Genomic DNA, 16,803 nt, shown 5'->3' on the forward strand with positions numbered 1-16,803 from the left:
CACCAAAATGACTCCCCATGAAGCCACATAACTCAAATGAGTCAAGTACTGAAGCAAGGATTTCAAGCCCGATAAGAAATGAACAAAGGGTAAAATGGTCATTTCAAACTGAAATGGGTGCCACCGTGCACACCATTAGAAATACAATGAAAAATGAATGAATTTAGACTCAAGAATCACCTGATTTGGAGTCTGCATGGAAAAGATACAAAAATACAACAAGGAGGCATCCTCTGATTAAGACCTATAATACCACAACCCTGTTTCACTAAAACTATACTAATTCTCACTACAGTTGGAGTTTTGGTGTGTGGTTGGTATCATTGGAAATCTAACTTCAAGATCTTGAAGTTGACTCCAGAATGACCTAATTTGGATAAAAAATGAAGGAGATATGACCCTCTAAAGTTAACTCAAGAAAGCTGTCCAAGAAATTGAAAAGAAATCAAGCTTCAGGGAGGATCATCTGACCGACAGCAAGGATCAGCCAACCAAAATGCCCTTTTTCATTAGCAAACTCACTGGAATTGGTCTCGAGAGGTTGTCAGCCGGCTGATGGTTCTTGTCAGCCGACTGGCACAATAGACAGCAGCAAAAGCTACTGCTGCAATGTGTGGGGAAAGTGCTTGGTCCAATCCTCATGTTATACATGCATCCCATATGTCCCGAAACAAGTTTAAAACATTCCATGGACTCATATAAGCGTCCACAACATGATAAATAAAGAGGAAACATCAATTTATAGAATTTTGCATAAAAACTTATAACTCACCCCCATGAAGGTTCCAAAACTAAAATTTAAGAGTTTTGTAAAATGTGGACATGCACGCAAACGTAAAAAGACATTTAAGACGCGTTCCAATGGCCTATGGCCACAAAATAACCCCAATGCAAAAATATGACCTCTCAACCTCAATTTTTCATAAAATTGCCTTAAAATGCAATAAATGAAACCAAAATGCAAAACCTAAAATAAAATGGTGTTTGGCCCTTGGCTACACCTCATACATGATTAATGAGACCCTATGAAAGAATAAGAATGGAATTCCCACACCCGATGTAAACATAGTGAAGCAATGACATTATAATTTTCATTATTTCCATATTAAACCTTGAAAGTGATAATGCATAGAATACAAATTAGATGTCATTGGCTTATGGCCTCATATTATACATGTCAAATACATTGTAAATAGTGTATTTATGTACACATTACATGTTTATAATCAAATATACACATTTTGACATATAAGGCTACAAGTGGCATTTCAAGCCAACCTTTACAAGAATGGAAACCTTCAAGTCCACAAATCATCCAAGCATAATGAGAATCTCAACCTCAATTCTTGTACCAAAAAAATGTCCCCGGTAACTTTGGGGTGAGTAACATAAAGCCACTCGTAGGAGATGAGCATACAAAGACCTAACGTTTTACAAGATTATCATATTAATGTGAGACAATTCAAAAGGTCATTCCTCCTAACGTCAATGTCAAAGGTGAGACTCAAGGAGCATCTTAAGCTACCTTAAATCATTTCTAGCATAAATCACATCATTCATGCAATTCAAACAACATAAAAGCATGTTATACAAAGAAACAAGATATAGATTGTAAAGCCATCAACTTGAAATCTAAAATACGAAACAACTAAAGTAGGTCATGCCTGTGACGACCCTGGATTTTTACAACCTAGTATGTCCTGTAATGACCCGAAACGGATCCAAAAATGCGGAAGAAAGAAACAAGACGATGGTCTCCTAAGGCACAATACACCTTTAAGACCCTAATATGACCTTCCATGAGGTCACAGAACCTAAAGAAAATAAATGCGGGAGCGACGTTTCAAAAATGAATAAGAATGAACCTAAGGCAAAATGGTCATTCCACATTGAAATGGGTGCCACCGTGCACACCATTGGAAAAAAAAACAAAAAATTAACAAATATGGACTCAAGAATTGCATGATTCGGAGTCCGGACGGCAAAGATATCAAGTCTTGAAGTCGAAGGAAGAGAAACCCCATCCCGGTTCGAACTAAATCCTGACACTACTTCACTAAAACTTGAATATATTGAGGTACAAGAAGAATCTGAAGCTTAAATTAGTACCATTGGAAAGCTTATTTTAACGTGGTTAGTTTAGACTTAAGAACGGACCAATTCGGAGTTGAAACGAGTGAGATATGACGATCCAAATTTGGAGGTGTAGTGCAGCCCAGAAGCAATGCGGGCGCCCGCCCAAATGGGCAGTACCATGGGAAAAGGTGCTGGGCAGCCTTGAAGCTTGGCGGGGGTCCGTCCAGAAACTGTGGGCACCCTCCTAAATGGGCAGAAACAACCCTAAGCAGTAGAAATAGTGTTTTAATAGAAAAACAAGTTTGCAACACGGTTTTTGAGGCCAAGACGACATTTTTCGGAAAAACACGAAGAAGAAACTCCCCCTAAAATCAAATTTTCTAAGTGATGGAATTGAGAACGGAATTTATTTCATGAAGGAAATTCCCAAAATGCCCTTAAGCTAGAATTTTCAATAAAAAGGTGAAATGAGTCCATAGGAGGCTCAAAACACAAACAAAAGGGTTTTTCCCAGAAGCGATCATGTACGCAGACGTAACTAGTGATTTTGAGGGTGCGGGAATGGTCCGCGGCTCCTGGAAATGGCTGAGTCAAAATTCGGCCCCCCAACGGCCAAAAAGGCGAAAATAAACTTGAAATGAAAATTATGAAAACCAAAATTATAAAATGGTTTCAAATGACCATTTAGCCCTTAGCCACACTTCATACATGACTAATGAGATCCTACGAAAGAATCAAAATGGAATTCTCACACCCGATGCAAACATAGGGAGACAATAACTTAACATTTTTCAATAATTTCATAAATATTTCACAAAGTCATAAATTACATAGGATACAAAATACATGTCATTGGCCTCCGGCCTCATCTTATACATGTCAAATACATTGTAAAGAGTGTATTCATGTACACATTACATATATGGAATCAAATATACACATTTTGACATATAAGGCTACGAGTGGCATTTCATGCCAACCTTTACAAGAACTAAAGTCTTCAAGTCTACAATCATCCAAGCAATGATGAACATCACGCACCAAGTTTTCGTACTTGAACAAAACCCTCAGTAACTTCGGGGTGAGTAAACAAGTTTACTCGTAGAGAATGAGCATGCATCGACTCGATTTCTTAAAGATTTTTAGACTATCATGAAAAATTCAAAAGGATCATGCCACGTAACGTCTATGTCGAATGTGAGACTCAGGGAGCATCCTAAGCTACCTTAGCTTATTTTTACCATAATTCACACCCTTCATGCAATTCTAAACAACATAAGGACACGCTATACAAAGTAACAAGATATAGATTCTCAAGTTTATCAACTTGAAATCTAAAATACAAAAACAACCAAATATAACAATTTAGCATAATTAGAATTTATAACACTACGCATCAAGACATAGATTCTCAAAGTTATCGACTTGAAATCTAAAAGTGCGAAAAATAACTAAATATAACAATTTAGCATAATTAGAATTTCTAACACAACGCATCAAGACATAGATTCTCAAAGTTATCAACTTGAAATCTAAAAGTGCGAAAAACAACTAAATATAACAATTTAGCATGGATGTACTTAACAACATCAATTCGCCAATAGTCAAAACCACAAGTCACAATTAAACATGATTGTCAACTTGGAATTGAATGCAAAATCAAATAGTGGAAAACTTGGACATCACGTCTCGGACTAAACCAAGATCAAAATGGTTATTCTTGGCATTAACCCGCTGGGAAGACCACCCTAGTGCGCACTTTCTCAATTGGGGAGAACTCATACCTTCCGCACTAGAGCCAAACTCTAGCCATATCACTTGTAACAATGTTCCAAGAGTCCAAAATAAACCAAATAAGTTTACAACTTATACATAATTTATATAATGCGCGAAATCACCTTTCATGCAAAAGTAGGTTGAAACCACACAATCCATGCCTTAGAGTTTAAATTCTAAGATGGTATATATAATGTCAAATACAAAGTGTGCAATTCGTTACACAAGGCAATAATATAGTCCATGAAGAAAACATGTTCTCATGAATATGAATATAACAACAATGTTATCCAATGCTCAAAACACAATCAAGTGAATATACAACAAGTCCAAATCCATGATTTATACATAAAATCAACTTATACAACATAATTAAATCTATGGAACAATTAGATAGAATTTAATTAAATAAAATAATTAAATTCCCTAAATTTAAAATCAATTCCAATTAGCCTCAAATTAATTTATGTTAAATAACATATCATGGTCATTACATATATTAAATCAAAAGTGCAAAGTAAACAAGATACCATCATGTAGAATTTAATTAATTTAAATCAATTAAATCTCGAGATTTCAAAAGTTATTCAAATGACCCCAAATTAATATATAGCAAACACTAAGTCATAGTCATACCATTTATCAAGTCTAAAATGGAATACAAGCAAAACACAATTAACTAGAATTTAAATCACATTAAATCTTTAGATTTGAAAACTCATTTAAATCTTCCCAATTTAATATATAACAAAGATTAACTCATGGCTATGCCATTTACCAAGTCTAAAATAAGTTATATGCAAGCTATGATAAATTTTTAATTTCTCAAATTAACAAAAGTCATGCACACAACTTATATTTCATACAAGAGCAAGTAAAACAACTTGGAAAATAAATTATAATACCCCCTACCTCACTAGAGAAGTGTCTCTCTAGAATCTAAGGCAAATCAACAGAAGATGGCAAACTCTCAAGGGTTATGAAGAGAAGGATGAGGGGAACAAAAAGTATTCCCAAGGTTAAGCTTGGAAATCAATGGAAGGCTCTCAAAAATCAAGGTCAAAGCTTAAGGCTTTAAGCTCCATCCATAGAGGCTAGGGTTTGTGGTGAGGAAGCTAATGACATAATGTGAAAAAGTGTGAGTGGAGGAATAAGAAATCCCCCACTCACTAGGTGATCCTACACCATGGTTAACACACACATTTATGGTCAATTGCACAAAAACCTTTCTTTAAAACCATAATCCAAAGTGGCCCAAAAATTAATTGCAAGACTTAATTTGGAGCATACACTTATCACTCATCCAAGCATCAATTGTAGGCTTAATCCCAAGCTTACACTTGTCAACCATCTAAGCCAACAAGTGCACCTAGGTCAACAAGTGGTTAAATCTCCACCCTTCACATGTCCTCATCCAAGGCCTCAAAGTGTTTCCACACAAATGTCAACAAGTGGAACAATGAGAGTGTGACACTTGTCACACTTTTTCAGAAATTGCAAAAAGGTCCTTTTTGAAAATATCTTCTAAATTAAATTGCAAAATGGTCCTTAAGACGAAAAATAATTACTTTACAGTAATTACACAAATGACCCCAAAAGAAAGGAAAATTCCAAAGAAGTGTGCATCCACACCCCTAAGGAAGAAAGTACACAACTAGCATGCTTTTCTACAAAAGTAAAAATACACATAGCATGGAATTTAAATATCATGAATGCATGCAAAACTGGAATCAAAATTTGAACATGAAAAGTGAGGTTATGCCAACAAAGTGACAACCGAGAAAAAGACGAAAAGTGAATAGTGTCACAAAAGTGAAAATGTGAGAATGACTCGGTCCTCAAAGGAAGTCGTTAATCCACGGAAAAGAGTCTCGGAAACCATCCCTGAGCACTTAAGATGATACTAAGTGACAAAAACCAAACTCAGAAAAGAAAAGATCAACGAAAAAAAAATATCCGTGAAAATCTGAGAAAAGGAAAGGAAAGAAAATGACCGGGTCATTACAATGCCACCTCACATCTATGTTCCAAATGAATCTATTGGATCATTCCTAAGCTATATTTGAACATTTAGCACAAATGTACTTAATAACATTTAAAATTTGTAATGATTCATTAAAAATCACAATACATAAATGTACTTAACAACATTAAAACTGCGATGATTCATTAAAAACCATAATGCATAAATGTACTTAACAACATTAAATTGCCAATAACCAAAATCACAAGTCACAATTAAACATTGGTTGTTAACTTAAAATAGAATGCGAAAACAAATTGTGGAAGACTTGGACATTAAATCTTAGAGTAAAACTAAGACCTAAACGGTTATTCCGGGCACTAACCCGTTGGGAATACCACCCTAGTGCGCACTATGAAATGGAGAGAACTCGTACCTCTCGCACTAGAGCCAAACTCAAGCTATGTCTTTGTAACAATGTCTCAAGTGACTCCTCTAAAATCAATAAATAAGTTCACAACTTATATGCAATTAAATAATGCATAAAACCACCTTCCATGCACAAGTAGGTTGAAACCACACAACACATGCTTTAAGTCCACAACTACTATAGCATGACAAATGTCGAATCTTTAGAGTGCGATTCGTTACACGCTATAACAATATCATTCAATATTGAAAACGTAAACACATGTATCAATTACAAGTCCAAAATCATGATTTAAACTCACAACCAATGTCAAACAAATGATTTAATCATTAATGCAATAGAAACGAAAATTAATTAAATAAACTAATTAATTTCTTTAGGTTTCAAATCTCAACCAAATAATTCCTAATTAATATATGTTAAACAATATAGCATGGTCATTACATATATTTATTCAAAAACTTAATTAGGTCATTGGAACAATCAAGTAGTATTTAATTAAATCATAATAGTTAAATCTCTATATTCTAAAGTAACTCCAAATGGTTCCAAATTAATATATACTAGTAAACAAGTCTTAATCATTACAAATATCAAGTTAAAAACTTAATTAAGCCAAAGGAACCATTAAATATATTTTAATTAATTCTTTTAATTAAAATCTCTAAATTTTTAAAATCATCTAAATGCTCTCAAATTAGCATAGGTTAAAGAACATATCAAGGCCTATTTTAATATCACATTACAAGTTGATTTCATGTAAATTACAACCATGTGAATTTAACTTTCATAAAAGAAAATTATTAAATAAAAGTTACAATTCTTATTCAAATAATCTCAATTTAATATATGTTAACAAACATACCAAGGCTTAATTTACTAGCATGCCACAGTTTAATTCTAAGTTGTATACCATCATGAGAATTAAATCTTAAACATAGAAAACAATTAAATTAATTTCTCGAATATGAACTAAAGCATGCATACAAGTTGTATAAGCTTCTAAAATAATCAATACAACATTAATATAAACCTAAGAATTCCCCTACCTTAATTTGAGATGAAAATCTCAAAAGCCACCAAAATGAAACCACTCCAAATCCAACGATACTTCAAGGTTTTGTCGGGGACAACACGGAGAACATTAAACCCTAAGGAGATCACACCAAAAACCAAACTTGGCTTCAAACCCGAACTCAAAAAATGGCACCAAAATGGGATTCTAATTGGTTGGAATCGAATGCCTCATCAAAGCGGACATTAAACACTAAGGCATCACCACTTTTTACTAAAGGGAAGAAGTCCAAAAGAGGAGAGAGAAGGTGGTAGCCGTGGGAGGAGCTTTGACCGGCCAAGAGAGGGGAAAGAGATGAAATATCTAATTTTTCATTTTAGAGACTCCTATTTATAGAAAAACCTTAAAAGTGCCCTGAACGGACCTCACCGGGTCTGGAAAATTGGAATTTGAGTAGATGAGCTCAAACGGAAAAACTTCATGAATGAAAAAGAATCGGAATGAGAAAAAAGGAACAACGGAAGAAATGGCATAGAAAACTAAGTCCCGAGTAGAAAGATATGCCCGAACAAGTTCGGCTGCAGCTGGGGTCAGAATCCCTAAAACTGGGGGAAAACGACCAGAAGATAAGTCTAAGAGTATGTGACTCGACAAAAAGTGAATGCCTCTCAAAAGGACCACTGAACAATAGGACAACACAAAACAATGATTGTAATGGATAATCCCAACACTAACCTTCACAAGACATCCATAAGAAAGACATATCTCAAGATGCCAATGAGTTCGATGGGGACTTTGTAGGATTCTATCAAAACCTTAACACACAACCCCAAGTCTCCAATGTCAAGGGAGGGTAATTAATTACACCAATGCAATTAATCACACGAAACCACACATCCCAATTATAGTTCACAAGAACTATCCTAGGTAAATGTAAGAAGAATCCTAGGCCAACACACCTATTAAGTCCCTAAACCATCACTCCAAGAAGACAAGACACGAGAACCTCGCCATTGAGGCTCAGAAAAATAAATCTCTCATTCCCTAAGGAAAAGAACAACAAAAGAAAATGAGATGAAACGGTGCCTTCATGGCCTACGCTTATCTCGTTAAATAAATATTACTACCCTATGCTCGCATGAGCCTCACTCAAATCAACCGAAAACCCAAAATCTCAAAACTTTGAACCGTCAAAACAAACAAAAAGGTTCCAATTATGGAGACCTTACAAATCAAATTCCTCCTACCTAAGGAAGAAACACTAACTAACAAAAACATGTCTAAGGATACTATGGACTCGAAGAGACAATTCCTTAACATTAATCTCACCCAACCAAGCATAAACAATGCACAAAATCAAAACAAGATACAAAATAAACATAAAGCTACCAAGATCATACGCGTCACATAGAAAGATCTCAAGATAAAACACTTTACTGAACTACGTCTCATGCTATCACTACAATCAAGTTAAGCACATAGAATATATTCATTTATACATATAGGCACACAAAACATTCAGCTTATAACACGGCAACATGACCACATACTCATATAAGTAACAAACAATCCACATATAGCATATTCTGTCACATAGCAAGTAGGTGAAAATCAAAACAAACAACACAAGTAATGACTAGCATACTTTCAACCTAACACAAGGTCAGCACCACACTTAATACTTAATCATGCTCAGCAATTAGCATACATCATAAGGCATAAACACATAACATGCAACCATTAAGCTACCAAATAGCATACTCGTATAAATAACAACTTAATATCCTAAGTGCTTTATCAGAAGGTATCATATTAAGCTAAACATACTCATACTTATCACATAACATATACGTAAACATAATATGACGGCCCAAGTTTTTTAACCCGGTGCGCCAGTGATGAACCGAAAGATGACCCGATAACGGATCCGAAATACGGAAGCAAAAGATAAAACAACAGTCTCTAGAGATACAACATGGCTCTAAGACACCATTATGACCCTCAACGAGGTAACGGAACACAAAGAAATCAAATGGGGATAGCAACGTTTCAAAAAACAACAAGAACGAACCTAGGGGCAAAATTGTCATTTCTAACTTAAAAGTGGGTGCCACCGAGCACACCACTGGAAAGACAACAAAAAATCAATGAACTTAGACTAAAAAATCGCTTGATTTGGAGTCTGGATGAAGAAGATATGGCTTACGGAAGAAGAAGGGGCGAAACGGTCAAAAAGTGCAAACCCTAGATCATCTAACCGGTTAGGAGACCTTCCTAACCGGTTAGGAGGCCAAAAATCATGAGAATTACACTGCCCACACTCATCTAACCGGTTACGAAACCACTCGTAACCGTTTAGATGTGAAGGGGCAGTAAGGGTGCGACCCAAAAACCTAGCAGTAGGGGTTTTTCTGGGAAAAATTGAAATTTGAGGGCCAAGATGACATTTTCTGGAAAAACTCAAAGAAAAAACTCCCCTCAAAATTGAGTTTACTACGTGACTAATGGGAAAAATTGAAAAATACGCAATTTGAAATGCCCAAAATGCCCTCCCAAGAAAACTGGTCCAGAGGGTCCAAAAAGCTGCTAAATTTAAAAACTGAGAGCTGAACTTCGGATGAGATTTCTGATGCCAAGATGGCATTTTCTGGAAAAACACGAAAAAGAAACTCCCCCTAAAATCATATTTTCTATTCAACCATATGAAGAACAGAATTTATTTCCCAAAGGAAATTCCCAAAATACCCTTTGGTCCGAATATGCAACAAAAGTGAAAAATGAGTCCGTAGGAGGCTCATTTCACCAAAGAAGAAGCTTTGCCCAGAAATGACCATGCATGCAAACGTAACTTACCTAGTAAGATGTGCTACAATGGTCCATGGCCCAAAAATATGGCCGATACAAAATATGACCCCCCAACGGCCAAAATGCCAAAAATGAAGTTTGGAACGAAAACTTGGAATTCAAAACTATGAAATGGTTTCAAAATACCATTTGGACCTTGGCCACACTTCATACATAATTAATGAGACCCTATGGAAGAATCAAAATGTAATTCCCACGCCTAATGCAAACATGGTGAAGCAAAAACTCAATATTTTTCAATACTTTCATAATACTCCATGAAGTCAAAAATTACATAGGATACAAATTACATGGCATTGGCCTCTGGCCTCATCTCATACATGTCAAATACATTGTAAAGAGTGTACTCATGTACACATTACATATAAGGAATCAAATGTACACATGTTGACATATAAGACTACAATTGGCATTCCAAGCCAACCTTCACAAAAATGGAAGTCTTCAAGTCCACAAGTCATCCAAGCATAATGAAGACCTCAACTTTAATTCTTGTACCTGAAATATGCCCCAGTATCGTAGGGGTGAGTAACATAAAGCTACTCATAGGAAATGAGCATGCATCGACCTACGTTTTACAAGTTGCATGATTTAATCATTGTGGTTCATTCCACCTAACGTCTATGTCAAAGGTGAGACTCAAGGAACATCCTACTTACCTAAGATCATTTCTAGTATCAATCACCTCATTCATGCAATTTTAGCAACATAGGTTCATGCTTACACAAAGCAACAACATAGGAGCATGTTTACACAAAGTAACAACATATAGATTCTCAAGGTTATCAACTTGAAGTCTAAAATGCAACATTAACTAAATATAACAATTTAACATATTTAGAATATCTAATACCGCACATCAATAAATAGATTCTCTAGGTTATCAACTAGAAATCTAAAAGTGTGAAATCAACTAAATATATCAATTTAGTATGGATGTACTTAACAACATCAAAATCGCCAATAGCCAAAATCACAAGTTAACAAGGTAAACATGATTGTTAACTTGGAATTGAATGCGAAAACAAACAGTGGAATACTTGGACATCACGCTCGGAATTCTGCCGAGACCTCAATGGTTATTCCGGGCACTAACCCGCAGGGAAGACCACCCTAAGTGCGCACTATCTCAATGACTTAGAGGACTCACGTCCCCGTACTAGAGCCAAACCCTAGCCATCTCAACTCAACAATGTTCCAAGATTCCAAAATAAGCCAAATAAGTTCATAACTTATACATATTACTACTACATAGTAACAAGTTAGCAATATGACTCTCAATTGTGCATAATTAGCATTTCATATCCATAATGCTACGAAATCACAAGCCAACAATATATTTATATTAGAAACATACTCTCATGAATATAAACTTAACAACAATGCTCTTTAATGCATATAACACAATCTAGTGAATACATCACAAGTCTAAATCCATGCTCTTAAAATAGAAACAACTTCTAAAATATGATTAGATCCACGGATAAACAAGATAGAATTTAATTACATTAAAATAATTAAACTCTCTAGATTTCAAATCATTTCCAATTGGCCCCAATTTAATATATGTTAATAGACATATCATGGTCATTACATATATTCACACAAAAGCTTAATTAGGCCCATGAAACCACAAAATTAGATTTTAATTAATTCTCTTAATTAAAGTCTCTAAATTTTCAAACTCAACCAAATGCTCTCAAATTAAAGTATGTTAACAAACATGCCAAAACTCAATTTAGAAGCATAATACAACTCAATTTCGTGCAAGGTACGGCCATGAAATTTAATCTTTCACAAAAGATAAATATTAATTAAAAAGAGCAATTCTTATTTAATTAATTCCAATTTAATATATATTAACCAACATATTAAAATAAGAGTTTCTACCATGCCACAATTCAAAACAAAGTCATATATCATCATAAATTTTAAATCTTATACAAAGAATTAAAAATTACTAACTTTCTAGATTTATACAAGGTACATATATAAGTTGTATAATCATGCTAAATACTCAATACAACACACACAAAAGCCTAAAACATTCCCTACCTCCATTTGAGATGAAATCTCAAATCCCCACCAAAATAAATCGGCTCTGAATCCGACGAAACTCCTAGGTTTTGTCAGGGACAACACCACGAACATGAATCCCAAGGAAGCCCCATTAAAAACATAACTTGACTTCAAACCCAAACTTAAGAAATGGCCAAAACAAGATTCCAATCGGTTGGAATCGAAGGCCTCGCTGAGGGGAACAATAAACACAAAGGCATCACCACTTTTTAATGAAGGGAAGAAGTCCAAAAGAGGAGAGAGAAGATGGTAGCCATGGATGCAGCTTGGACCGGCCATGAGAGAGGAGAGAGAGAGAGAAAAATCTGATTTTTCTTTCTAAGACCTCCTATTTATAGAAAAACTCAAAAAGTGCCCCGGAAGGGCCCCGCCGGGTCCGGAAAAGTGGAATTCACGCAGATGAGCTCAAATGGCAAAACTCCATGAATGAAAAAGATTTCAAATGAGAAAATATGAACAACGGAAGAAACGGCGTCAAAAACTGAGTCCCGAGCAGAGAGTTATGCCCAAAACAAGTTTGGCACAAACCGGGGCCAGAAACCCTGAAACTGGAAAACATCTTTAGGAGGAAATTCTAAGAGTCCACGACTTGAAGAAATGTGAAAATGAATCCCGTATGAGGATCCAGGCTCAAAACAAGGCATTGAGCAATAACTTTAATTAATTGCACAATGACCCCTCCAAAAAGTGAAAACTGTGAAACTGCCCCAAAAGATATTTTCTTAGATAGCCCTAAAATAAAATATCTTCAAAAGTTATTTATGAAAAACACCCCAAGAAAAGAAAAAGTTTCCAAAGAACTTTGCGTATCTCATAGAAATCATTGGGAATGAAGATACGTGAATTCAGAAAACAACTCCGAACACAAGAAGTATGGTTACGCAAACAGAATGACATATGAGGAAAAGACGAAATAGGGAAAAAGACAAAATAGGGAAAAGACAAAAAGTGAATAGTGTTGAAAAACGAAAAGTGCGAAACTGACTCGGTTCTTAAAAGAAGTTGTCAATCCATAGAAAAGAGTCTCAAAAATCACTCAAGAGTACTCGAGACGACACTAATCGATAAGAAACCAAACTCAGAAGGGAAAAGACAACGGAAAAAATTTATCCGAAAAATCCGGGTCATTACACATAACAACTAGCATGCTTCAAAGAAAATATGTGCGCCTAATAATGTATGAAACTTGAAATGAGAAGCTCCTTGCCCCTCAAACATTCTATTAACCATCTAAGTCATAGATACGATGAGTGACGCTTCCAAGCACTTGAGGCCACATGCAACTTGTCGAATGAATGCACGAAATGAAAAACGAAAATACACACAAGGACACCTAGATCATATGATATCACATAATTAATAATTTAAACACATAAGCACTCCAATTATGTATTGTCATATAATAAAAGTGCCAAATAATTTAGCACATAAGCATACATGACATATAAAAGATGCTTCTAAACACTTAAGCATGTAAGCATGTAAACATGTGAACACATCAAACCATGTCAACAAGAAGCATGAAATGAACCCAAAACCCGTCGTTCTACGGTTTTCAAGCCTCAAGCTCTAATACCACTTGTAACAGCCCGAATTTCGAATAACCCAGTGCATCAGCGAGTAAGCCAAAAAATGATCTGATAACGAATCCCAAAATGCGGAAGTAATGAAAGAAAAGAAGTCTCTAGAGATGAATACTAGCTCTAAGATGCCAAAGTGACTTCCCGAGAAGTCATGAGACTAAAAAAAAACAATTGCAGAAGCTAGGGTTTAAAACAGACAAAGTGAACCGCTTGGGGTAAAATGGTCTTTTCAAATAGAATTGGATGTCACTGTGTATACCATTGGATAGACAACAAAAAAATTAATAAACATAGACTCAAAAATCACCTGATTTGGAGTTAGAACGAAAAAAATATGTAATTCCGAGGTTTTACAAAAAAATTGCCAAAGTGCCCGGTGCGAATGATCGTAAAAAGCTAGGATCGATCGTAAAAATCTTGGATCGATCGTGAAAGCTAGGATCGATCGTAAAAAGCTAGGATCGATTGTAAATGGCTGGGTTGCGACTGTGAAGTTTTTGAAAACGCTTGTTTTTCGAAGCAAAAACGAAACTTTTTGGAAAAAGTTTGTTAAGCAGCCCCCCCCCCCCCCAAATGAGTCCTCAATCAACCATGGTCTAAACCACATATGTTATGTAACATAAAATGACCAAAATGCCCCTAAGATGAAACTACGTCAAGAAAGTAAAATATGCTAAAAATTGAAATGCATTCCGTACATCAAAAGTGTTTGGTCCTTAGCCTCATTACATACATGTTATAGTAGTATCCAAATAAGTTACTTAGGTTCCTATTACACAACAAAAAGGAAACAATTCATGCTTTTAAACAAGTTATACATTAACTACATCAAAATAGAGCTAAAGCATGCTAACACTTGCATGCCAAATGTACACAAAAGATATCCAAATGCATGTAATGACCTGGTCATTTTCATTCCTTTCCCTTTCCTCAGATTTTCATGGATATTTTTTCCGTTGATCTTTTCCCTTTCTGAGTTCAGTTCCACATCACTTAGTGTCGTCTCGAGTGCTCTAGAGTGATTTCCGAGACTCTTTTCTGTGGATTGACAACTTCCTTTGAAGACCGAGTCAATTCCGCATTTTTTGTTTTTCGACACTATTCACTTTTTGTCTTTTCCCTATTTTGTCTTTTTCCCTATTTCCTCTTTCCCTCGTTTGTCACTCTGTTTGCTTAACCACACTTTTTGTGTTCAAAGTTGGTTTCTGACTTCACGTATCTTCATTCTCAATAATTTCTATGAGATACGTATCTTTACTTTCGTAAGAAAGTACTCTGGTTGCTCCCAATGCCCATAGGGGCATAAATACAAAGTTCTTTGGAAACTTTTTCTTTTCTTGGGGTGTTTTTCATAAATATCTTTTGAAGATATTTTATTTCAGGGGTATCTAAGAAAATATCTTTTGGAAGATATTTTCATTCTGGGGCAGTTTTCACTTTTTGGAGGGGCCATTGCCCCGATTTGTGCCAAACTTGTTTGGGGCATAACTCTCTGCTCGGGACTTGGTTTTTGACACCATTTTTTCCCTTGTTTATAGTTTCTCATTTTGAATCTTTTTTGTTCACGGATTTTTTCCGTTTGAGCGCGTCTGCTCAAATTTCACTTTTTCGGACCCAGCGAGGCCCGTTCGGGGCACTTTTTGAGTTTTTCTATAAATAGGGGGTTAGTAGATGAAAAATTAGATTTTTCTCTCTCTCTCCTCTCTCATGGCCGGTCCAAGCTCCTCCCATGGCTGCCATCTTCTCTCTCGTCTTTTGAGCTTCTTCCCTTCAATGAAAAGTTATCGTGCCTTAGTGTTTATTGTTCGTGTTGGCGAGGCCTTCGATTCCAACGAATTGGAATCTCGTTTTGGCCATTTCTTGAGTTCGGGTTTGAAGTCAAGTTGTGTTTTTGATGGGACTTCCTTTAGATTCATGTTCGTGGTGCTGTCCCCAACAAAACCTAGGAGTTTCGTCGGATTCGGAGCTGATTTATTTTGGTGGGGATTTGAGATTTCATCTCAAATGGAGGTAGGGAATGTTTTAGGGTTTTATATGTATTGTATTGTGTGTTTTCCATATTTGTACAACCTATATGCATGCCTTGTATCAAATCTAGGAAATTTGAAATATTTAATTCTTTGTATAAGATTTAATTTTCATGATGATGAGAAATTTGGATTTGAATTGTGGCATGATAGAAACTCTTGTTTTAATATGTTGGTTAACATATATTAAATTGGAATTAATTAAATAAGAATAACACTTTTTAATTAATACTTATCTTTTGTGAAAGATTAAAGTTCATGGCTATACCTTGTATGAAATTGAGTTGTATTATGCTTCTAAATTAAGTTTTAGCATGTTGTTTAACATACTTTAATTTGAGAACATACTTTAATTTTAGGAGTTGCTTCTATTTTAAGATCATGGATTTAGACTTGTGGTGTATTCACTTGATTATGTTTTAAGTATTGAAAAGCGTTGTTGTTAAATTTATATTCATGAGAATATGTTTCTAATATGAATATATTGTTGACTTGTGATTTTATTGCATTAGGAATATGAAATGCTTATTATGCACAATTGAGAGTTATATTGCTAACTTGTCACTATGTAGTAGTAATATGCATAAGTTTTGAACTTATTGTTTTTGGAGGCTTGTAAGGATCATGTCATATGATGGCTAGGGTCTGGCCCTAGTACAGATTCGTGAGTTTCCTAAGTCATATGAAGTGCGCAGTAGGTAGTACCTTATGGGTCGTAATTACCCGAAATAACTTATACACGTGCGCACTAGGTAGTACCTTGAGGGCTAGTAACCCAGAATAACTTGATTGGTCTGCAGCTAAGGATCCTAGTTTTTCCACTATTTGATTTCGTATTTAATTTCAAGTTGTTAATCATGGATTACTTGTAACTTGAGAATTGATGCTTACTTTGGGTATTTGAATCCTATTTAGTATACTTGAAACTGTATACTTGTTTTGTGTATTTAGATCTCAATTAGTATACTTAAGCATTGCATGTTTGATTT

This window comes from Cornus florida, unplaced genomic scaffold (assembly GCF_030987335.1).
Source record: "Cornus florida cultivar Cherokee Brave unplaced genomic scaffold, ASM3098733v1 CherokeeBrave_3.0.0_Hap2_Chr10, whole genome shotgun sequence".
Taxonomy (NCBI): Eukaryota; Viridiplantae; Streptophyta; class Magnoliopsida; order Cornales; family Cornaceae; genus Cornus; species Cornus florida.